At 45.5% G+C, this 25,596-nt stretch overlaps 1 protein-coding gene and 1 pseudogene across 1 annotated transcript in view; both read right to left on the bottom strand.

Moving 5' to 3' along the window:
• LHFPL3 (LHFPL tetraspan subfamily member 3) overlaps positions 1-25,596 on the bottom strand; it is a 184,579-nt gene that overhangs the window by 139,051 nt on the left and 19,932 nt on the right. The window lies entirely within an intron of this gene.
• On the bottom strand, positions 995-8,699 carry LOC136657249 (sequestosome-1-like; annotated as a pseudogene).

The raw sequence follows: 25,596 nt of genomic DNA, 5'->3' as shown, positions 1-25,596 counted from the left end.
AAAGGTTGAGAACCAATGCAGTATACTATAATTATTCAGCTCTAGATACCCTAATGCAGGGCTTTTGAAACTGGGTCGTGACGCCCTAGCCTGAGGGCGCTGGCCTCTGCCCCCTTAAGGGGCGAGGGCAGCGAGAAGGCAGGAAAGAGGGGACTACAGGGGGGCTCAGGGGGCTACAGGAGCTTGGCTGTACTTACCAGAGCCTCCTGCAGCCTCCCGGGGTTGCGGGGAGCTCTGTGCGACTATCTGCAGGGTTCCCTGAAACTTCAAAAGTGAAAGTGGAACAATCGTGCTCCACTTCCGGTTTTGAGGAGGTGGGGCGCGAGCGCTCCACTTTCACTTCTTAAGTTTCGGGGAGCCCTGCAGTCTGTTGCTCAGGACTCCCCACACCCCTGGGAGGCTGCAGGAGGCTCTGGTAAGTCCAGCCAAGCCCTGCAGCCCCCTGAGAGGTGCAATCCTGGGGATCGCATCACTGACTTCCCCTCGCCCCCACAAGGACTTAGAGCGGCTCAGACTCTCCCAGAGAGTTTGAAATCTGCTGCCGTAATGGAAAACAAATGATCCAAATTCTATCCCCTGCTAGTTTATGCAATGTATGATTATTTATTTTTTAAGAGTATGAATGAAGTCAAATAACTGAAAGGAAAATAAAAAAGATTGCTGCTTATCAGCAGCTTTAACAATATGCTTTAGAAATTTTAGGCTGCTTCATTGTTTGGGAAGCTGGTGGATGCTTGGATATTATTGAATAGTAGTTGGCAACCTTCAGTCTCAAAAGACTATGGTATCGCGCTCTGAATGGTGGTTCTGGAACAGCATCTAGTGTGGCTGAAAAGGCCAATTCGGGAGTGACAATCCCTTCCACACTGGGAGCAAGTGCAGTCTGTCCCTGGTCTGCCTCCCTGGCTATGGGCCTTCCTTCTTTGTCTCTTTGCATCAGACTATTGCGAAGTGTCTCTTCAAACTGGGAAAGGCCATGCTGCACAGCCTGCCTCTATTGGATAGTATCCAGGGCTGCCCCAATGTCATAGTTCTTGGAATGCAGCAGATGGATGAGCTGGACTCCTTCATCTGAGAATCCCATAGACAGCATCTGGATTAAGGATTCAATCAGACGGGAATCTGCCTCTGGTGGAAGATGAGGATAGAGTGCAGCCTCTTGCAATCCTGTTGGTATTGGTACAAGCCTGAACTGGATCCACTGAATTCTGATTGTCTGTTTCTGGCATTTATAAGGACTGCAGTTCACCAGTTGAAGGATCAACATCCTTTGAGGATAAATGGGTCCAGTCTTCATCTGCCCCAAAACTGAGGTGGGGATCGGGGGCACTGTTTTACAGTGGTTCCGGTCATTCTTGGCCGACAGATCCCAGGTGGTGGTACTGGGGGACTCCTATTCGGCACCTTGGCTTTTGAGGTGTGGGGTGCCACAGGAACATAAGAACATAAGAACAGCCCCACTGGATCAGGCCATAGGCCCATCTAGTCCAGCTTCCTGTATCTCACAGCGGCCCACCAAATGCCCCAGGGAGCACACCAGATAACAAGAAACCTCAACCTGGTGCTCTCCCCTACATCTGGCATTCTGACTTAACCCATTCCTAAAATCAGGAGGTTGCGCATACACATCATGGCTTGTACCCCATAATGGATTTTTCCTCCAGAAACTCGTCCAATCCCCTTTTAAAGGCGTCTAGGCTAGACGCCAGCACCACATCCTGTGGCAAGGAGTTCCACAGACCGACCACGCGCTGAGTAAAGAAATATTTTCTTTTGTCTGTCCTAACCCGCCCAACAATCAATTTTAGTGGATGTCCCCTGGTTCTGGTATTATGTGAGAGTGTAAAGAGCATCTCCCTATCCACTCTGTCCATCCCCTGCATAATTTTGTATGTCTCAATCATGTCCCCCCTCAAGCGTCTCTTTTCTAGGCTGAAGAGGCCCAAACGCCGTAGCCTTTCCTCATAAGGAAGGTGCCCCAGCCCCGTAATCATCTTAGTCGCTCTCTTTTGCACCTTTTCCATTTCCACTATGTCTTTTTTGAGATGCGGCGACCAGAACTGGACACAATACTCCAGGTGTGGCCTTACCATCGATTTGTACAACGGCATTATAATACTAGCCGTTTTGTTCTCAATACCCTTCCTAATGATCCCAAGCATAGAATTGGCCTTCTTCACTGCCGCCGCACATTGGGTCGACACTTTCATCGACCTGTCCACCACCACCCCAAGATCTCTCTCCTGATCTGTCACAGACAGCTCAGAACCTATCAGCCTATATCTAAAGTTTTGATTTTTTGCCCCAATGTGCATGACTTTACACTTACTGACATTGAAGCGCATCTGCCATTTTGCTGCCCATTCTGCCAGTCTGGAGAGATCCTTCTGGAGCTCCTCACAATCACTTCTGGTCTTTACCACTCGGAAAAGTTTGGTGTCATCTGCAAACTTAGCCACTTCACTGCTCAACCCTGTCTCCAGGTCATTTATGAAGAGGTTGAAAAGCACCGGTCCCAGGACAGATCCTTGGGGCACACCGCTTTTCACCTCTCTCCATTGTGAAAATTGCCCATTGACACCCACTCTCTGCTTCCTGGCCTCCAACCAGTTCTCAATCCAGGAGAGGACCTGTCCTCTAATTCCCTGACTGTGGAGTTTTTTCAGTAGCCTTTGGTGAGGGACCGTGTCAAACGCCTTCTGAAAGTCCAGATATATAATGTCCACGGGTTCTCCCGCATCCACATGCCTGTTGACCTTTTCAAAGAATTCTATAAGGTTTGTGAGGCAAGACTTACCCTTACAGAAGCCATGCTGACTCTCCCTCAGCAAGGCCTGTTCGTCTATGTGTTTTGAGATCCTATCTTTGATGAGGCATTCCACCATCTTACCCGGTATAGATGTTAGGCTGACCGGCCTATAGTTTCCCGGGTCCCCCCTCTTTCCCTTTTTAAAAATAGGCGTGACATTTGCTATCCTCCAATCTTCTGGCACTGTGGCTGTTTTGAGGGACAAGTTGCATACCTTAGTCAAGAGATCTGCAACTTCATTCTTCAATTCCTTAATAACCCTTGGGTGTATGCCATCAGGGCCCGGTGACTTATTGATCTTTAATTTATCAATGAGGTCTGAAACATCTTCTCTTTTAACCTCTATCTGACTTAACTCCTCGGTTAGGAGGGGCCGTTCGGGCAGCGGTATCTGCCCGAGGTCTTCTGCCGTGAAGACAGATGCAAAGAACTCATTTAATTTCTCTGCCATCTCTAAGTCTCCTTTTATCTCCCCTTTCCCTCCCTCACCATCCAGAGGGCCAACCGCTTCTCTGGCGGGTTTCCTGCTTCTAACATATTTGAAGAAGCTTTTATTATTCCCCTTAATGTTGCTGGCCATGCGTTCCTCATAGTCTCGCTTGGCCTCCCCTATCACCTTCTTACATTTCTTTTGCCACAGTTTATGTTCCTTTTTATTCTCTTCATTAGGGCAAGACTTCCATTTACGGAAGGAAGCTTCCTTGCCCTTCACAGCCTCTCTAACTTGGCTGGTTAGCCATGCGGGCACTCTCCTGGATTTAGTGGAACCCTTCTTTCTTTGCGGTATACACCTCTGCTGGGCCTCTATTACTGTTGTTTTAAGCAGCCTCCATGCACTCTGGAGAGACTGGACTCTTTTTACCCTCCCTTTCAACCTCCTTCTAACCAGCCTCCTCATTTGAGGGAAGTCCGCCCGTCGGAAGTCAAGGGTTTTTGTTAGAGATTTGCCTGGTATTCTTCCCCCAACGTGCACGTCAAAACGGATCGCAGCATGATCACTGTTCCCCAATGGCTCAGTAACGTTTACATCTCTAACCAGGTCCTGCGTACCGCACAAAATTAAATCCAGAGTCACCTGTCCTCTGGTGGGCTCCGTGACTAGCTGATCTAAGCCACAGTCATTTAGCACGTCAAGAAATCCGGTTTCCTTATCATGACCAGAACACAAATTGACCCAGTCAATATGAGGATAATTGAAGTCCCCCATGATTACAACCCTGTCCTTCCTTGTCACCTCCCTGATCTGTTTCCTCATTTCAAGGTCCCCATCAGATTTCTGGTCTGGAGGACGATAGCACACCCCCAGTATTACATCGCTGCTCAAGCCTGGTAATTTAACCCACAGAAATTCTACGGTGGAGTCGGACCCACCTTCAATCTCTACTTTGCTGGATTCTATCCCTTCCTTAACATAAAGGGCCACCCCACCTCCAACACGCCCCTGCCTGTCCCTCCTGTAGAGTTTATAGCCCGGGATTGCGGTATCCCACTGATTCTCCGCATTCCACCAGGTTTCCGTTATGCCCACTATGTCAATATTTTCCCTTGTCACCAGACATTCCAGTTCTCCCACCTTTGCTCGTAGACTTCGGGCATTCGCATAAAAGCATTTATACACGGAATGCCCCAGGATGGGCTGCTTATTCGCTCCTTTGTCCCCGCATCCTCTCAGTGTGCCAAACTGTCTATCACATCCCATCTCCCTACCTTTCCCAATTTCTTCTCCTACCCTGCCTTTGTCTTGTTGTTCTCTAACCTCCCCATCCTCATCCCATAGGGATGAGGAGTCCCGAACCGGATGCCCCTCGGCTCCTGTCGGCCTTCCCCCAGGGATCAGTTTAAAAGCTGCTCTGCCACCTTTTTAATGTTATGCGCCAGCAGTCTGGTTCCATTCTGGTTCAAATGGAGCCCGTCCCTCTTGTACAGGCCCCGCTTGTCCCAAAACGTTCCCCAGTGCCTAACGAATCTAAACCCCTCCTCCCTACACCACCGTCTCATCCACGCATTGAGACCCCTGATCTCCGCCTGCCTAGCTGGCCCTGCGCGTGGAACAGGTAGCACTTCAGAGAACGCTACCTTTGAGGTCCTGGCTTTCAGCTTCCTGCCTAAAAGCCTAAATTTGGCCTCCAGGACCTCCCAGCTACACTTGCCCACGTCGTTGGTGCCGACATGCACCACAGCCGCTACCTCTCCCCCAGCACTGTCTACTAGCCTGTCTAGACGAGAAGTGATGTCCGCAACCTTCGCACCAGGCAGGCAAGTCACCATGCGGTCCTCACATCCGTCGCAAACCCCCCTCTCTATGTTTCTAATAATCGAATCCCCCACTACAAGAAGCCCCCGACCCCCCACCCGCCGAGGAGTATCCCGAGTGCGCTCGGATACGGGCCCATCCCCTGGAGAAGGGATCCCCCCTAGGGGATTGTTTCCCTCCTCTCCAGGATGACGTCCTCCAGTCCCGAGACTTCCCACCCGGGCAGCCGAGGAGCTGCACGCCTGAGGTTGGGACGAAGCCTGATCGTCCCCGGAAGTCTCCCCACGGTCCTCCTCTGGCTGCCTGCGCTTCTCCAGGTCGGCCACCAAGGCTTCAAGGGAGCGGACGCGTTCCCTGAGAGCCTGGAGCTCCTTGCACCGAGGACACACCCATGACTTATGCCCCAGAGGCATATAATCATACATGTGGCACTCGATGCAGAACACTGGATAGCCCCCACCCTGCTGCTGGCTGTCTGACTGCATAGCTTTTTTGTTGTTGTTGTTGTTGTTTTATGTAGGGGTCCTTTTAAAAACCGTACACTGGATAGCAGCCCTTTTCTCTAGGGAAGAGGAAGGGCAGCGTATGGGGCCCTGGCCTCCTCGCCCTGCTGCTGAACTCGCCCAGATGCTAAACTCTTGTGCCTTACCTGGCACTTAGTTCCTGAGGCACTGGGTTCCCAGAGGCCACACGCGTCTGCAGAGAGCCTCACGCGATGGCCTGCCTAGCTTTATACTCCTGGCTGGCTCCTCCCCCCTCCTTCCTTCCTGATTGAAAGGGGGCTGGCCTTCCCAGGTGAGTTTACAAAAGCTCAGGAAGGCAAATGGCTGCTGATGGGCGTGACCTACTCTGCAGGCTCCTGAATGGACTGCTTGGATTAGCCTACTGGGGCTCTTAATGGGTTGGGAATTGGCCCTTCCTAGGTCCTTTCCCTCCTAGTTCTGTTCTCTTAGGCTGGACTGTTTTTGTAACCTCAAGCTAGTTTTTATTTGGGTTTGTTTAATTATTTATTGCTCTCTAGATCCTGTGTCCCAATTTACTGACCTGTTTAGGTTATGTTCTAACTTAGATTAGGTTTAACCTGGGTTAAGTATAGGTTTAATTTAAACAAGTAGAAAACCTGCTTTTCACTTTATCCTCCTCCCTTCCTTCGATTAAGTGCTACCTTAGGTGCAGCTAACTTTCAATTTTGATTTAAATGCCTGACCCTTGGGCACTTACTCACGAGTAGGACTCTGCTCCTACTCACGAGTAGGACTCTGTACCTCCCTTAGGTGCTAACTTTCAATTTTGATTTAAGGTTGCTTTAAAGGTAAGGTTAAGGTTAGAAGACAGGGAGTTAGAAAGACAAAGCGTTAGAATGAGTACACTTACCTCCTCCTCCTCCTGCTCCTCCTCCTCTCCTTCTCCAAAACTCAGAGGTCTCCTTGCCTTCTCCTCGCCCAGATGCTAAACTCTTGTGCCTTACCTGGCACTTAGTTCCTGAGGCACTTGGTTCCCAGAGGCCACACGCGTCTGCAGAGTGTTCTATATTGTCCCGCATGTTGTTTAATATCTACATGAAACCTCTGGGAGAGGTCAACCAGGGATTTGGAGTTGGGTGCCATCAGTGTGCGGATGACACTCAGCTCTCTCTCTCCTTTCCACTGGACACTAGGGTGGCTGTCTGTCCTGGAGCGTTGCCTGGAGGCAGCTGGGATCTGGGTGAGGGCGAACAAGTTGAAATTAAATCCAGACAAGACAGAGGTCCCCCGGTGCAGAAATCCACGATGCGGGTGCTGGACTATCACCCTGTTCTGAATGGGGTTGCACTCTCCCTGAAAGAACAGGTTCGCAGCTTGAGGGTTCTCCTGGACTCACAGCTCCTCCTGGATGTCCAGGTGTCAGCTGTGGCCAGGAGTGCCTTTGCCCAGCTTCGACTGGTGTGCCAGTTGCAGCCATACCTGTCTCAAATAAATACGGTGACATCAAGATTAGATTATTGTAACACGCTGTATGTGGGGCTGCCCCTAAAGACAGTCCGGAAGCTACAGCTAGTGCAGAATGCGGCGGCTCATGTAGTTGCTGGAGGTTGGTGGTTTAACTCTGTCACGCTGCTGCTCCAGCAGCTGCACTGGTTGCCCATTCATTTCCAGGCTGAATTCAAGGTGCTGGTTTTGAACTTTAAAGCCCTAAACGGCTTGGAACCAGCATATCTGAGAGCCTTCTTCCGTATAGTCTGATCTGTTCTCTGAGGTCATCAGAAGGGGCCCTGTTGGTTGTGCCATCATTGAAAGTTGTGAAGGGGATGCCAGCCAGAAACAGGGACTTTTCGGTGGTGGCACCTGCACTATGGAATTCCCTCCCCTTTGAATTGAGGACAGCTTCCTCATTATTAATGTTCTGGTGGGGCCTGAAGACTTTTTTATTCAGGAAAGCCTTTGAGGCCTTATAAGGGCTGCTTTTATAAATTATGTATTTTACTGCATGCTTTTAATCTGCTGCTGAAATGTATTTTATCTTGTTTTAATTTTTTTTAATTTTTTTATTTTTAATGTTTATTTGTATTTTACTTTGTTTGTATTTTAAGTGTTAGCTGCCTTGGGTACCCTTCGGGGAGAAAGGCAGAATACAAATCTAATAAATAAATAAACAAACTACTACTGTTGTATTCACCTGGTTCCTGTTGCAAGAGACATTCATCTTGCATTTGTGTAGGGGAAGAATCTACCATCATCTCCCGCAACTGGTCTATAAGAGCATCTCCTGCCTCTGAAGCAGGTTTCTGCACACCAATGGCATCCGCTGGGGTGTGGTCACTGGAACTGTTTGTAGGTTTGGAGCTGTTCTCAGAACTAGCCTGCTTGGGTTCCACTTTGCTTCTTTGTCCTGCATGTTCCACATCAATATCGACTTCAATGCCAAGTGGATTCAGAAATGCTGCAACACTTTCTCCAACATTCTTCAAGAAGGTGACATTGCGCTCCTAAGACTGATTACTAGGAGCTTGCTCAGGAGTCGCCTTCTCAGTAGTACTGTTGGCAGGTGCTTGGTCAGATTTTTGACACTGACGGGCAGGCAATGGTGCCCCCAGCCTTGCATCCATGCCATAGATGTCTCATCTTACGAAGCCAGCAACCTCTAGGAAGCCACTCAAGTGGATTGAGCAAAGGACTCTGGAACATGACCATATTGTGATCCTTGTGGGCACTTTTTCCCCTCACAAGTACTGCACAAGTCATAGTCTGGACAGACTGTGCATTTAAATCTGGCAGCCACAACAGGCCCATCACAGCCTTTACAGATCATATTAGGATGCACCGTGCTTAGAGGTTGCTCCTAGCTGCAGAACTTACAGTGAAGGTGTTCGCATTTAAGCTCCTTTTTCTCTTTAATACAGATATGAAAAATGCCATCTCTCACACATGGCAGGGCCAGCCTCAGTTCTTCATCACTGGAAAAAGCAATCACATCTCCATCTTCATCCTTGTAGTAAGTCTGGAAGGTGCCCAGGGTGGTCGCGGCGTTGTGGAGCAGCACCTGGAAGAGCTCGGCAACCTTGTCCCAAATTGGCTGGTAGCAGGCAGGCGAGTTAAAGGTGAAGTGGGTCGTCTCCTCCTTGCCCAGCAGGTAGGCCTTCACCGCCAGCGAAGCCATGATGGTGGCTAGAAAAGTGTGTGACGCAGCAAGAATTGGCTCTGGAAGAGGTGGACATGTGAGCAGGCGGAGGTGGCACCACACAAGGCTTCCCTCTCAGTTGAACTCCTGCTCTGGTAGCTGCACTTATGCAGTGTAGTGCACCAACAGAGTGTGCACTGCTTCCTATGGTGGTGGTGGTAGTGGAGTTTCCAGACTGCCCATTAAAGACACATAAAAGTATTTACTTACCTCTGTAGGCTGCCTGACCATCAATAGGTCTCCCCGAGACCTACACAATACTTTTGCACTAGGCATCACTGGGAACTGAAATTCATGACTCAGTTTGAATTGTCCATAACCTACAAAATGTTATTACCACAAAAATCAGAATGTCATGGGCAGCCGTTGACTTCCCATCAGGTGATGATCTCAGGATGAAAACAGCAGTACCTGGTGTACTGGAGGCAGTTAAAGGGAGCCATTAGGTATGGCAAAATATTCTTTCCTAATGACCTGTCCTGATAACGAGCAGAGAGCCATCACATTTTCCTTTAAATATTCCGAAAGCATTTTCTACATTAACTCTTAATTTTGAAGTCCACACATTCTTCAGTTGGTTTTTCAGGAAGCCAAAACACTACTTAATTAAGAAGATAAGAAGATAAGAACAGCCCCAATGGATCAGGCCATAGGCCCATCTAGTCCAGCTTCCTGTATCTCACAGCAGCCCACCAAATGCCCCAGGGAGCACACCAGATAACAAGAGACCTCATTCTGGTGCCCTCCCCTGCATCTAGCATTCTGACATAGCCCATTTCTAAAATCAGGTGGTTGTACATGCACATCATGGCTTGTAACCTGTAATGGATTTTTTCTCCAGAAACTTGTCCAATCCCCTTTTAAAGGCGTTCAGGCCAGACGCCATCACCACATCCTGTGGCAAGAAGTTCCAGACCAACCACACATTGAGTAAAGAAATATTTTCTTTTGTCTGTCCTTAACCTCCCAACACTCAATTTTAGTGGATGTCCCCTGGTTCTGGTTTATGTGAGAGTGTAAAGAGCATCTCTATCCACTCTGTCCATCCCCTGCATAATTTTGTATGTCTCAATCATGTTCCCCCTCAGGCGTCTCTTTTCTAGGCTGAAGAGGCCCAAACGCCATAGCCTTTCCTCATAAGGAAGGTGCCCCAGCCCCGTAATTATCTCAGTCGCTCTCTTTTGCACCTTTTCCATTTCCGCTATATCCTTTTTGAGATGCGGCGACCAGAACTGGACACAATACTCCAGGTGTGCCCTTACCATCGATTTGTACAACGTCATTATAATATTAGCTGTTTTGTTCTCAATACCTTTTTCTAATTATCCCAAGCATAGAATTGGCCTTCTTTACTGCTGCTGCACGTTGGGTTGACACTTTCATCGACCTGTCCACCACCACCCCAAGATCTCTCTCCTGATCTGTCAGACAGCTCAGAACCCAGCAGCCTATATGTGATTACTTGCCCTTCCAGTTTTTCATTTTTAAAGACAAATTCTTCAGGTCCCACTAGTTATATTTTTGAACACTAACAAAATAGGCCTTTTAAGATATACAAAACTCAAAAATCTGTGGCATTAACAACTATTTTGGTCCCTCTTCTTTCCCATGTTCTTCTCCCTCACCGTTCCCCCCCAAAACTATGTCTTTTGGAAACAACAACAGTTGAACTTTAATGAATTACATTTATTATAAAAAAAATTCTTCTTGGATGATTTTGCTTGCTTTTGTTTTAAAAGAAATAAGGTGTTCAGTAGATATTGACTTCTGCTAAAATTAATGTCAAGATTTATTGACTTGTTGGGGGGGACGACAACTACTAAGCAAAGTTAAGGTCAATAAATGTGTTGAGGTGCAATAAATCTTGACACCGAGTGAAAGGGTTCACATGCAGGGAAACCCTCCCAGTCTTGCCAGTTCAACAGTTCAGAACAACTGTGACGAAAGCAGGTTTTAAAGCTTGCCGGTGACTTTAATGCATATCTGAAACAAACCATGGTTGGAGAAATAGGAATAGCATCAGCTAAAAGGGAGAAGAAGAGATGTGAGAAAGCTACTCTGTCTCTGTTACATATGCCTTATCTTGTTGCTTTCTTCTTGAATAAATCTGCAAAATCAGAGTAGGTGCAAAGTCAAGTTCCTCATGGAAATGCAATTTAGGAATGTGTTACACATACTGATCGTTCCTCTTATCAACTGATTTGGAGGCCAGTATTCAGATTATTAGAGACGCAATCTTCAAAGGTAGCATATTTACTAATTAGGTATCCATAAATACAGTCATTCCACAATATCTGCAGGGGATATTTCCCCACACCCCACGGATACCACAGATAAGGGGGAACCCTCTCTCTGTAGCTTCCCGCATCCATTACCTTTGTTTATCTTCATTACATTTGCACAAAGCCATAGCATGTCTTGCTTTAACCAAATGCTGTAAGCAGAAAGCTTACAGTAAGACAAGCAGGCAGGCAGCCTGCAGGCTAGAGTGGAGACTAAGAGAAAATGTTAACTTCCTGCTAACAATCGCTGTTAGTCTTCCTGCATGAGAACGATTACATGTATTTTTCTTAACACCTTTTATTATTAACTGAACAGCCACATTAATATTCAAGGCATCTCATTTATTACTGACATTCTACTGACTTCTCTTCCACATCTGCAACAAAAATGATGCAACCGCTTCTTTGCATCAGACAAGTTGCAAATCTGTTTTGCTTCCAGAAAAATACATACATATGTAATCTGCACAGGGATCCACATGGCCCATACCTTGTTTAAATTAGGCTTGTTTAAATTAGGCTAAATTATCCCTTACATGAATGTTGTTAACATGATTTGTGCTTTTTATTATTATTTATTCTTTTTATTCTTCTTATCATTATTGAGAATATGAGGGGCCCTATATCCATGGATAGGGTCCACAGACCCCACCCCCACACACATGCCCACCAGCTGAGGTGAGGGGTGCTCTACAAATGTCCACAGTCTCTACCAGGCTCAGACTGAGCCCAGCAGTTTAAAAAATGCAACTTCCAGTTTCACAGAGAAACAGGAAGTGACATTTTTTAAATGCCTTATGAGGCACTAAGAAGGCCCAGGGAAGCCCAGACAGCCATGCTGTCCAATGTGCATTCCACAGATAAAACTTGAGTTCAGAAACACACACAAGCTGAACCATAAGCTAGTCACATGAACATCCCTAATAGGATAGCTCAGCAGCGGATTCAGAGCTCAATCCTATCCAACTTTCCAGCACTGATACATCTATACCAATGTGGTATGCATTGCATCCTGGGGCTGAGAGGCCAGCATGGAGGGCTCCTCAAGTTAAGGGAACGTTTGTTCCTTTACCTTGGAGCAGCATCAGTACTGGAAAGTTGGTTAGGATTGGGCCCTCAGTGTTACTAGCTGCACCATCCATGTTGTCTGTAACTACAACTACACATTTGAAAAATAAGTTGGAAAACCTGAAGCCCTTACCTGTAGCAGTCAGCAGGATGATACTGGAATAAACAAAGCATGGCATGCAGTTGCACAATTCTTTCCTTAATTTCTTTTCATTTAAAAAATTTTTAAAAAGTTTCAGAAGCCGAGATCAAGACTGGGAAAAGCAGGAGGGCTTAAGCATTAAGCAGGCCATTTTCCTCCCACCTGCACTCTTGATTGCCTCCTAAGAGCTTATCTGGTTATTTATTTTTTTAGTCTGTCCAGGAAAAAATTGTGCAACTGAACATCAGTGTACTTTGGCTTACAGGCTGGTATATGTTGATAATGGTTGTGGAGGAAAAGTTCATCTCACCAAATTAAATTTAGAGGGCAAGCCAGATTGGCTACCTTCCTAGGGATTTGGCTGCTGGTTTTGAACATACAGTACTGAGGTTTTTTTCCCCAGAACAAGTCAAGTTTGTTTCAGCTCCTTCCATTTATAAAGCCAGCCTCTGATCTCCATCTCTCTTCATTAAGAACTGGAAAACTCAAAGGTAACCAAAGCAAGTAGGGCTAACTTTACTGTAGCTGACTTTCTCCACCTCCATCATATAAACAGAGAGAAGACATTATGTTAGAGGTATTATCTGCAATCTCCTTCTCTCATATCCGTGGGATATTCACATCATCTACTTCAAATAAATAGTCTCCAAGCATGAACCAGTCTGAAAATAAACTTCAAGGGTTGTCAGGCAATACCAGACACAGGACTGCCTTCTTCAAAAAACTAGCAAGGAGCTAACTTTCATGCTGATGCCTTTTGTCAGCAGTATGATCATTACTCAGAAAATCAAAGCTGCATGGCTCCTGACATATGGTTTCTGCAGCTCTCAAATTTCATCAGGTAAAAAACAAGAACACATGTCTCACAAACGCCCTCTGCCATTTGTAGGATGCTCAGTCCTCAACGTTGGCCAAATAGCATCACATACGAATACCAGGATAAACAATGATGGACAAGAAAGGAAGAGAGCAACTGTTTTTCTGGAAGCCCCTTAGAATTTTTCACAAGATATCAAACATTTCTCTTGGTTCAGGTAATAAAAAGCCACTCTGTGCAGTCACTGGTAAACAACATCTGTTGCCAAAAAACCCAGTCCAAAGAGAATTAAGTGCACCTATCTTGAAATCAAAGAGACTTGCAGTGCAATCCTAAACAGCTGAGTTTAGTTTTGCTTCTGAGCATATTGTGTGTATTCCCAGGTAAGTGTGTTCAGTATTACAGCCTTGAGTAGTGGTTCCCAAACTTTTTAGCACCAGGACCCACAGGCATAAGGCAGCCACTTATCGTGTGCTCATGGAGTCCCTGAAGGGGTCTTTGAGAGCCCAAAGTGTCCTAGGAGCACACTTTAAGAAACACTAAGCGAGACTAAGGTTTTAATGAGTGCTTTGCTTTTCATCATAAATTTAGTTAGCTGTACTGATACCAGATAGGTAAGGCAAGACATAAAACAAATGAAAAGCTCACACTGGTGACACATACTGTATACTAACATAAATAAAGGCTTAAAACAGACATAACTATTTTAGGCAGAGGGGCAAAATGAGATAAGGAATGGGTGGATCCATCCCAGGAGGAAGTGGCATCAGTGCCACCTGCCCCACCAATATCCTAACCCCCTTCCTGGACCCAATATTGTGGCATAGGTGCATACAGATCTGCACCAGCTATTTCTCAGTAGGCCACCACCACCCCGCGTGCTGCACAGGCTTACCTCCAGGAACAAATGTTCCCTTATCTAGAGGAGACCTCTGCAACTGCCTCCCCCATAGAATGCAGCTGTTTGGGGGCAGCTGCATTGATGCAGGAGTTTGTGGATAAGACTGGGTTGTGAGACATGTGGTTTAGATACAATTATATAAATTTAAGAGGTTCAACTGCCATCCTTTTGTGTCTAAGCTTAGAGGGTAGACCAGTGGTTTTCAAACTCTCTGGGAGAGTTTGAGAGCCAGTAAGTCTTGCAGGGGCAGGGGGAGGAGGCAGCAGGGCACAGGGAAGGCAGCGGCGTGATCCCCAGGATCAGAGTGATTGCACGCCACTTCCACTTTAGCAGGGGTGGGGCGCTATCGCTCCACATCCACTTTTCCTGCTGCGGGGAGCCCTGCCAGAAGTCGCACCGGGCTCCCCGCACCCCAGGAAGGCTGCAGGAGGCTTGGGTAAGTGCACCCAAGCTCCTGCAGCCCTCTGAGCGGCGCGATCCTGGGGATCACGCCACTGTCTTCCCCCCGCATCTAGGCTGCCCCCACCCCTTAAGGGGGCAGAGACCAGGGCCCTCAGGGTGGCATGCATTTCATGTCCCAATGTGAGATCAGATCACTAATTAAAAGCCAATTGCAGGTTTGAATCCAAACAGTTTCAACATTCTGGCAAGTAAATAGACAAATACAATCTCCTCTCCCTCACAAAACTACATTCAACATGCACACCTAGGTTTTATGCCTAATGACATAATGCACTAGTGGGTAAATGGGTAAAGTTGGACTCAACAGCATTTGACCATTGTCTCACTATGTAAGCTACTGTAATAACATACCAAGGGCATTTGATTGTGCTCTGCTGCACAGCAGGACTAAGATTCTTTACGCCAGAGTATAGGGACACTGCACTACCTTCGTCTGGTTCTTGAAAGCTGCCTTGATCCCTATGTTATGTCACCAGCAGCCAGGAGAAACAGGTTCCCACAAGGGAACTTCCACCACCCTTTCTTCTTCACAGCAATCTCTTCACAGCCACCTAAAATGGTGCACGTTGGAAAGAATTCTCAGAAATTGGGCACTTCTGGAATTTGTCCCAACAGCACCCCATCCCACTCAGTTCTTTTCTCATCTTTATGACAAACTTTTGGAAGGTGCAGGGAACTGCTATGGGGAGAAGGACGGCAAAGAAGAACTTCCCTGCCTGTTTGTTAGGATTCAGCCTAAATTCATTGGGGTTCCACTGCTGGTCAAAACTGGATGCAGTACAACCAGTCAAGGCAATGTTTACCTGCTTATCTTCCAGGAAAAATGGAATCTGAATTTCCACTCTTTCCTATCTCATCCCAAGATCTCCCAGAATGATCTCAGCTTCCTAGTGCCAGCCCCTCCTGTGTACTTTTTACAGCCATACAAAAAGTGTTCACTTCCATTTTCTGCAGCAAGGGAATAGGGCAGAACTGATCAGTTTGGCTCATTCTGCTATAGCTATAGTAGTCAAGCAAGAAACTTGGCTGTTCCAAAAAGAGTCTAGCAAGAAATACATAAGCACATTTTCTTTATATATGAAAAATTCAATTTAACAGAATTGATAAGAATGCTTTACCAGAAACAGGTTTGAGGTGTTTACATGGATGTATTCTCCTGAGCAACTGCTTTCACCAATATGAATCAAATGGTTAATCTGATAGCAGAAAAAAAGGTAATAAAATCAGAAGTGCCATTTCTCATGGTGTGCATTTTTGTTTTCACTGCTGTCTCTAGCCAAATAGATTTTGGAGGTTTTGAAAGCACAATAAAACTTTCAGAGCTCGCAAACACAGACGTGTGTATGCTACAGACAACTCAGCCTCTCATATATCATCTTCAATTCTCTGAAAAATCTACCATCCATCTCCATTCTTTGTTCAGTCAGAAGCTGGAACAGCTTGCCAAATATGCAAATAAAAACCTCACCTCTTACATGGTTCACCACTTCATCAAATATCTACAGGCTGTGTGTAACTCATACCAAGAAAGCATGCCTAACTCCACAGGGCATAACTGTGTTAGATTAACCAGTGTGGAATTGCTGCCATCAGTGCCAGACGCAACAATTGGCTCTTGCAGCTTGGAAGCCTCTCTCTCTCTGCCTCAATAAATTAAGATCCGAACAACACTACTGGTTTACAGAACAAGACTGCACAAAAGATCAGCCATACATGCTAGGAAACAGTTTTTATTCCAAGATCTGTCTTCAGAAAAAGCCCCCCCCCCCAAAAAAATGCCTATATCAAGCCGTATGAACATTCAGTCACTCTTGAGTGTTGTACATCAGAAAACGCTCTAACAGAAAGTTCACTGGGATGATCACTTTACTTCCTATTCTCTAGGGTCCTGGCTTCACAGAAATGAAAACCTAGCATGCAAAGGGATTAGTTTCCTGATATATGGAACGGCGGTAGCTTATCATTTAAGCTACAGCTTGCTATCAGTTCCCATATGACACTCCAAGATGCCACAAAATTGTCTGCCAACATAATATTAAGGATACATTTAAGATACACAGGTAGAGGTAACAGTGGTCAATGGCACCATTCAGAATTTGAAATGTCCTGCCAATTTTATGCAGAGGTGAACACCACACTGTTTCTGTCCTATTGCAGGCATATGCAGACAGCATTTCTAACACCTGCCTAAGTTATTTTATGTGGTCCATAAACTCTTGCTAGTATCCTGGATGCTCCAGTTTTCATTTTATTTTTCATTTTGTTGTTCGTTCTTCTGCAGAAAAAGAAGAGTCACATACCTTTGGTCACCATTATATAAAATATAAAAATATATAATGACATGATGTTGTATACTGGGGTGCAATAGTCAAAAGCACATTGTTTAAAAGAACATAAATCATAACACTAAAATGTAAAAAATTTGTCTTTAGAATGAGATTGACTATCCCATAAAGATTCTCAAACTGGGGTATTGTGACACCACAGCCAAGGAACCTCTGTTGCTGCCCCCTTAAGAGGCAGGGCAACAGTGATGGTGTTGACATGATGACCATGATCAGGTGCCACCACCAGGGACAAAAACAATTTTTCCTACTTACCTGAGGGTTGCTATGGCTCTTTGGAGGGTCCAGTAACCTCCTCTGCAGTTCTCTCTGTGCCTCCAAACTTCTGTAAATTGGGGGGAAAAAACCCACTTCTGGTTTCATGATGAAAACTGGAAGTGGGTTTTTTTTGTTTTGTTTTGGGGTTTTTATTGTTTTTTACAGAAGCTTGAAGGCACAGAGAGACCTGAAGAGGGTGTCGGAAGCTTCCTAGACCCTCCAGAGAGCCACAGCAACTCCAAGGTAAATAGAAAAAAAATGCTTTTGTCCCCAGCAGCAGTGCTAACATGGTGATCACTTCAGTCAGTGTCCCCTCCCCTGCAAGCACTTACAGGTTCTCAGACTCCCTAAGAGTTTGGGAACTGCCGGCATACACGATAGTCTCTATATACCCAAGCACTTCAAGGTAAGGTATATTTTATTCAGCATGTCTGAAGCTCAGAGGTACATTCTTCTTTTGAAGTACTTCTCTGAGGATATACTTCCTGATCAAACACTTCTGATGGCTGAACTACATATTACATTACAAATGCAGTACAGCTCTGTGGGATCTTTTCTTTTTAAGTTTAGATAGCAAACACCAGTGGGGAAAAGATGGATCAGGGCTGGAACTATGGCACATGATGAGGGGGTATAAAACCTTGCATCATGGCACCAACAAAAATGCCTTCACCCCAAAGCTTATCTGGCAGAAATGGGAGATTCCCTCTAGAGCAGCCATTTTCAACCACGGTGCCATGACACACTGGTGTACTGTGAGTGGTCCACAGGTGTGCCACAGGAATTGGGGGGAAAGTCCTTTATTAATAAGGCCAATGGGATATGTGAGCCCCCACTGGCAGCATGGTTTGGCTTGTCAATTGTCAAAAACCTGGTGGTGTGCCTTGACCATTTTAGTGCCTTCTCAGTGTACCATGAGATGGAAAAGGTTGACAATCACTGCTCTAGAGGCTACTAACAACTGGGGGATTGACATGTTTAACATAGTTAGTATGGTCATAAGCAACCAATACCATGAGTTAAAACTCTCTGCTCCCTCTGCTGGCCAGATGTGTCACTACTTGCCTAGTTCTTGATATGGCAAAAGTCGTACATACATAAGAATAGGAACAGCCCCATTGGATCAGGCCATAGGCCCATCTAGTCCAGCTTCCTGTATCTCACAGCAGCCCACCAAATGCCCCAGGGAGCACACCAGATAACAAGAGACCTGCATCTTGGTGCCCTTGCATCTGGCATTCTGACATAGCCCATTTCTAAAATCAGGAGGTTGCACATACACAACATGGCTTGTAACCCATAATGGAATTTTCCTCCAGAAACTTGTCCAATCCCCTTTTAAAGGCATCCAGGCCAGATGCCGTCACCACATCCTGTGACAAGGAGTTCCACAGACCAACCACACGCTGAGTAAAGAAATATTTTCTTTTGTCTGTCCTAACTCTCCTAACATTCAATTTTAGTGGATGTCCCCTGGTTCTGGTGTTATGTGAGGGTGTAAAGAGCATCTCTCTATCCACTTTATCCTTCCCATGCATAATTTTGTATGTCTCAATCATGTCCCCCCTCAGGCGTCTCTTTTCTAGGCTGAAGAGGCCCAAACGCCGCAGCCTTTCCTCATAAGGAAGGTGCCCCAGGCCAGTAATCATCTTAGTCGCTCTCTTTTGCACCTTTTCCATTTCCACTATATCCTTTTGGAGATGTGGCAACCAGAACTGGACACAGTACTCCAGGTGTGGCCTTACCATAGATTTGTACAACGGCATTATAATATTAGCTGTTTTGTTCTCAATACCTTTTCTAATGATCTCAAGTATACAGTCATCCCACACCTTCTAGAGACAAAATACCGTGTTTTCATGGGGAGAGAGTGAAAATACATTTCTCCCAGAGGAGAAGGTGCATACAGAGATACATATTTTCATCACTCATGAATTAATCAATCAGTGGGCAGGAGTTACAAAACAGTGAATTACTATCCGGGGATAAGCAACTAGAAGACGGAGAGGTGCATTTCTTACCTGCAGTTCATGCTCAGTCCCACTCTTCTGTGTTTAAGTGCTTGTCCAAAGACAAGTCTGCCATCCAAAGTCTTCTGTGAGATAGCCAAGTCAAGTAACTGAAGGATAAGGATGTCACTTTTTCTGGCAGGATTTCTGTCTCTAACAGTTGCGTGATATGTATATCCCTGCAAGATGGGGAAACCTGCCCTTGTTGAATTCCTATGTCATGCACCTGTTCTGGCAGGAGCCCTACTAGATGGAGAATGACAGACTTAATAGAGAGAAAAATGGAGCAGCGTACAGAAAAAAAGGATTCAGATAGGAGAATCTGGCCCATAGCTTCCTAAAAGGCCATCATCTTGCCTTTCTATATCCAGGGAAAACAAACAATAGGTGCTAAATTGAAACTTCACAAGTTTCTCAAATGAATTGAATCATTGCCATTTTTTTGTATTCCATGCTCAAATTAACAGAGCAGACTGAACAAATGAGGAAACATGGAATAGCTCACTGCCATATTAAATGGAAGAGATGCAACTTCTATGCCTTTGAATTGGTCCCACAGACACTGTCCAGGCTTCTGCAGCACCACAGACGACGACAACAGCTCTTACAGAACACACCTATGCAAGTTTAGAGTAAATTCCACTGTGTTCAATCCTGACTCTCTTGTGTGTTTAAGACTGCAGCCTTAATAATGGAAAATCAACATCAGAGCAATTGAAAAGCAGTGTAGAGAAGGACATTATGCTGTTGAAATGCATGCAAATGAGCCATGTGCCATATAGCAAGATAAGCTGCAGTTCTGGCAGCTTTCAGGGCTCAGAACCAGCACAAAAAGAATTAAAACACTAATCATAGTGCCCTAGTGACCAGCTAAATGGGAATGATTTGGCCTTGGGCTTCTGTCAGTCAGTACTTAATGTTTCATGCACCTGCCATTCTGAAGACCATGTTCCCAGCACTAGAGTCTCTAAGCACTGCTTTTCTGACAATAGGATCATTTTGTTCATATTAAGCCTGGAAATGTTTCAAAAGGTTCCCGTGTCCTGATTGGAATAGAGAAGGATGGGACTGAGTTTGCCTCATTGCACATTCTCCACACAGAGGAAAAAGGGCCTTCAACAGTGCCTATAATGTTGCTTTCTGATTAAGCAAAGAGATGACATGACTGCAACATGACAGATGTCAAAACTGAACAGAGTCCTTCATTAATGCAGAAGCAAAGCCATACAAAATATGTTGTCTTGAATAACAACCCAATATATTGATAAGTGTCTTGTCATACCACAGATGGCTGCACATAATGTTGTGCAAAGACAGAAATATGTTACACTTCCTTTTTAATTCCGCTCTTGTAATTATAAAGTTTTAAAAGAATATTCTGCTCATTACATCACATAAAGCAAGAATACCAACCCTCTTCAAAAGGGATTAGAACTCTTTACCGCAAAGTCACACATTCAATAAATTCCCAAGAAGTTATTTTCTTTGTCTTGTGCTTAAAAACAAGGCCATTTCACAGTGAGATACAGTTACCAGACAACTTCCTCTTCTCTCCCATACTCCGTTTCTGAAAATTTGGAAATACAAATTACACTGCAAGACTGAGACCAAAACTTATGCTCTACTACAGCAGTGTTTCTCAAACTGTGGGCTGGGACTCACTAGGTGGGTCACAAGCCAATTTCAATGTGCATTTTATTTTTAATACATTCGACTTGATGCTACCATAGTATGTGACTGCCTTTGGGGAAATATTACAGATTTGTACTTCTAACAGGCTACAATGTGTATTCATTTAATAATGATATTCAATTGAGCTTACTCCTGGGCAATTGTGGATAGGATTGCAGCCTTTGGGATGTTTGGGGACTTGTTTTTAAACAGATGAGCAACTGCTTGAGAGGGTTAGAACATAAGAACAGCCCCACTGGATCAGGTCATAGGCCCATCTAGTCCAGCTTCCTGTATGTCACAGCAGCCCACCAAATGCCCCAGGGAGCACACCAGATAACAAGAGACCTGCATCCTGGTGCCCTCCCTTGCATCTGGCATTCTGACATAGCCCATTTCTAAAATCAGGAGGTTGCACATACACAACATGGCTTGTAACCCGTAATGGATTTTTCCTCCAGAAACTTGTCCAATCCCCTTTTAAAGGCATCCACGCCAGATGCTGTCACCACATCCTGCGGCAAGGAGTTCCACAGTCTGACCACACGCTGAGTAAAGAAATATTTTCTTTTGTCTGTCCTAACCCTCCCAACACTCAATTTTAGTGGATGTTCCCTGGTTCTGGTTTATGTGAGAGTGTTAAGAGCATCTCTCTATCCACTTTATCCTTCTCATGCATAATTTTGTATGTCTCAATCATGTTCCCCCTCAGGCGCCTCTTTTCTAGGCTGAAGAGGCCCAAATGCCGTAGCCTTTCCTCATAAGGAAGGTGCCCCAGCCCAGTAATCATCTTAGTCGCTCTCTTTTGCACCTTTTCCATTTCCACTATGTCCTTTTTGAGATGTGGCAACCAGAACTAGACACAATACTCCAGGTGTGGCCTTACCATCGATTTGTACAAAGGCATTATAGTATTAGCCGTTTTATTCTCAATACCTTTTCTAATGATCCCAAGCACAGAATTGTTAGGAGGGTTGTTTATTTTAAAAAAATTTGTAAGCTTATTGGAAACTTTTAATTTACTTATTTCTTAATTAATTTGATTTGATTTTGTTGTATGGGGGTATAAAAAATGTTCCTGCTTGATGATGTTACTTCCAATCATGACTTGATGAGATGAGAGTTAAAGAGGTAGTAAAAGCCAACAGGAAAAGAAAGAAGTGTTGGTAAAAGAAAAAAAGCAATGGATTCCATGTTTCAACAGATTGGCTTAAAGGTGTGCCTGGATTTGTAAAAAGCTGAAGTGTCCTGCTCTGTGTTAGTAACACTAATGCAGCCAGTCTATTCTCCTTCTCTATTTTCATCCACATGGATCGGGCTGACAACACCGTTACTAGAATTGGAACTGTTGTATAATTCTTACCCTTCCCATCAGTACCAATGCTCAAAATGGAAGACCAGAACATTTGAAGACTAAAGGAAGAAATCTTGCACTGTAATCATAACTGTGTTTACTTAGAATTAAGCACTATTCCTTTTAGTGGAGCTTACTTCCAAGTAACAGTTGCTCAGAATTACAGCCTCCAGCTGACAAGACATGTAAAATGGTTGGCAGGCACATATAAACTATACTTAATTTTTGATGGCTTTTAAATCATACACTGCACAAATTGTTCTCAACATACTTAATTGTTAATGGAATTCACAACTCTCGTGACAGACTTTACATTATAATGCAATGTTTGAATGACTGATATTTCAATCTGTTTCACAATTTAGGCTCCCTCTACAATTTGCAGCAGAGCACAGTTACCACTGAGGAGTTTTTTCCCCTTCAGTTCCTGGATAGGCTCTTCACAGGTGTAAAGCTGTGGGTGTACTGGCAACAAACTATTCAACTCATTTTACTGACTCTGCAGTTTAGTGTAACATACAGTGCTAGAGAATTATTGCCTCCTACCATATTGTGGGCAGTTATATTTTAGCTCTAAACTCACAGTATTCCAAATCAAATTAATTTAACATCCTTCATTAACAGACTGCATTGGATACAGATTTGACAACAGCAGCTTTACACTGCCATCACAGAGATGGATTTCCTGGTATATTGGAGTAACAATAATTCATTCATTTATGCCAGGGGTTCTCAAACTTCTTGGGAGTAAAACTCCCACGGTAAGTCTCTGCAAGGAAGGGGGCAAAGGCAGCAACACAATCCCAGGGGTGAATGGGGGCTTTTTTACTTACTGAGGGCCGCTACAAGAGGGAGGAGTTGTGGGGATCCCCATGCAGTCCTCTTCAGGGCTCCCCGAGTCTTAGAATGTGACCATAAAACTGGAAGTGGTTTGCAACAGCATTTTTTCAACATTCTAAGACTTGGGGAGCCCTGTGGTGGGCTGCACAGGGCTGTAATGGAAATGCACAAAATCCCTCAAGAAGCTAGGGTGTGGTGTCAACAGTGGCTCCTTGATGGACAAGCATAGGGTTAACTAGCAGCAGGTATGCTGCACAGCTGCAGCCACTAGAGACAACCAGGTCATTAAGGGATAAAAGCAGCATCTGGAGAAGGAAGAGTTGGGTGGGTGTAAAAGGAAGGAGTTTGGAGAGAGCAGAAGGAAGGAGCTTAGAGGAGAGAGAACTAAACTGATGGATTAATGGACTGACTGATGGACTACTGGACCTGCTGACTGACCAATGGACTAACTGACTAATGGACAGATAGGTGAACGGACTTCTGACAATTGCTGGAACAGAGACTGCTGGAGACACTGGAGATTGGTGTGTGGCTGCTTCTCCCAAGACCTGCTGAGGACCAAGTTGTTGCTGTGATGGCAGAAGAAGCTGCAGGAGAGGGAAGGAAGGAGGACCTCTGCAGGTTGAACAGATGAACTACCCTGGTGGTGGGGTCCAGCAGTGCAGAATCAGGGTCATTGTTGGGGGACAAGGGAGCTAATTAGCTTAAAGTGGGCAAAGGTTCTCTAGGCCAAGCTTGGACTAGGAATTTAGCAGAACAAGGGCTCCCCGCAACTCCTGCAGCTTGCAACAGTCCTCAGTAAGTAAAAACATGCCTGTTAGTGACGTGATCCTGGAGATTACATTGCTGCCTCTTCCCCACCCTTCAAGGGGCCAGGGGCGTTGTGACCAAAAGGCCACCAGAATTTTCACAATAAGAAGAGATCATTTAGTTTGGAGGGAGCTAAAGAGATGTATAATGCATGGTTACTAGGGTCTGTTATGTAAAAAAATAGGCAGTTGTTGAATCAGTCATCTGAAGTTTAAATACAGTTTGTGTCCAAAAACTGTAGCTGGCCTTGAACCTGCCTCTACACCCTTTCAGTACACTCCTCTGCATGCTTACTTTGAAGTAAGTCTCACTGTGTTCTGTATGGTCTACTCCCAGGTAAACATGCACAGGATTGCCCCGCCCATGGAATACATTTTCCACAAGGACACACTGTCACAAAAGCACTGTAAACTGCTTTGTGACAGGGCAAGGCCCAGGTTTGCTGGCAGGAAGGCTGGAGCTTTCCCACTGGTGCCAGTAGTTGATGGGGGGCCCACTGGAGAAGGTAAATCAAGCCGGGGCAGATCCTAAGAGGGGGCCATGGGTACGTGCCCCCTAAACTGTCATGCCAGCAAGGAAGGGCAGGGTGTCTGACTAGCCGAGTCGGAATGGCAGCCCATGTCTACCCAACAGATAGATCTGGGTTCCAAGTATGGGCGGGAGTCTAGGTCTACCTGCCCAGCAAATGGCCACAGAGGCCAGCTCAATTGGGAGCCCTGGTCTACCCTGCAGGTCAATCTGAGTTTCAAGCCTTGGCGGAAGCCCAGGTCTATCTGCCCAGCAAACCTCAGCCATAGAGGTTGTAAGTTCTACCAGGAGTCCAGCTCTACCCAGCAGGTAGATCTGGGCTTCAAGTCTGGGTAGGAACCCAGGTCTACCTGCCCAATAAAAGTCAGCCATGGAGGCCACAAGTTCAACTGGGAACCCTCATCTACCTGGCAGGTAGATCTAGGCTCCAAGTCCAGGCAGTCCCTGAATGGTTAAAACAGACATGGAGGCCATGAAGTTCAACCAGGAGCCCAGGTTCTACTTGCCTGGTTGACCTGGGCTCTGAAGTTAACATCATGCTCATGGCCCCACCAAACACAAACACTGGATCTGCCCCTGAGTCAAGCACAGAGGCAGAGTGGTGATGGAATGGGGTTTGATTGGAGCTAGGAGGGCAGAACAGGGTGGCAACGGGCCCAGGGAGAGGGCAGGTTCATGAACTGAATCCTAAGTCCCTTCCTATATGTGATTAGCCTACACAAGAGGTATCCAAACTTCTCAGTATGAGGGGCACATAGTATATTTTACACATTCTCACGGGCCAAAAAAAATCAATTTTACACATAAATGAATGAATAAGTTTTACTTGGATCTTTTTTGTAATCAGCATGATAATGGTTCAGAACAAAAGAGATACGTGACAATTACAAAAAAAAAAATTCCATGCTTAAATTGAGAAATAATATATAATGAATAAAAATGTCAAACATTAGCAAATGCTCTGACCAAAATAATAATAAACCACTCAAGTTGCTGTAGGCTGGCTAAAATTTTATGGCAGGCCAGATGTGGCTCCCCAGCCCATAGTTTGGAGACCCCTCGCCTGCACAGTCAACTTGGACGTGCACCAGCAACATTGCTGGTGCTGGTCTAAGTTGACCTATTGTGGCTGCTGGGGCTTGCCTTGGGGCAAAGGAATAAATGCCCCCTTAACCCACTGAGACATCCAGCAGCCAAAAATCCTTCATGGAATCCACTGTAGCTGCACAGGTGCTGCTGTATCATCCTGTGTTGGATTGAACTGCAAGTCCTTGCCCTATGCCTCCATATTATCACAGATAATATTCTGCTCCCCTTCGAGATGAGCAGGATCATCCTAGCCAGGGCTGGCACGAAGTATTGGTCAGGCCTCTCAGTAAGGTCCACCTA

The sequence above is a fragment of the Tiliqua scincoides genome, chromosome 7 (assembly GCF_035046505.1).
Source record: "Tiliqua scincoides isolate rTilSci1 chromosome 7, rTilSci1.hap2, whole genome shotgun sequence".
Classification (NCBI taxonomy): domain Eukaryota; kingdom Metazoa; phylum Chordata; class Lepidosauria; order Squamata; family Scincidae; genus Tiliqua; species Tiliqua scincoides.
The sequence above is the reverse complement of the archived record's forward strand: the minus strand, read 5'-3'. Positions and strand labels throughout refer to the sequence as shown.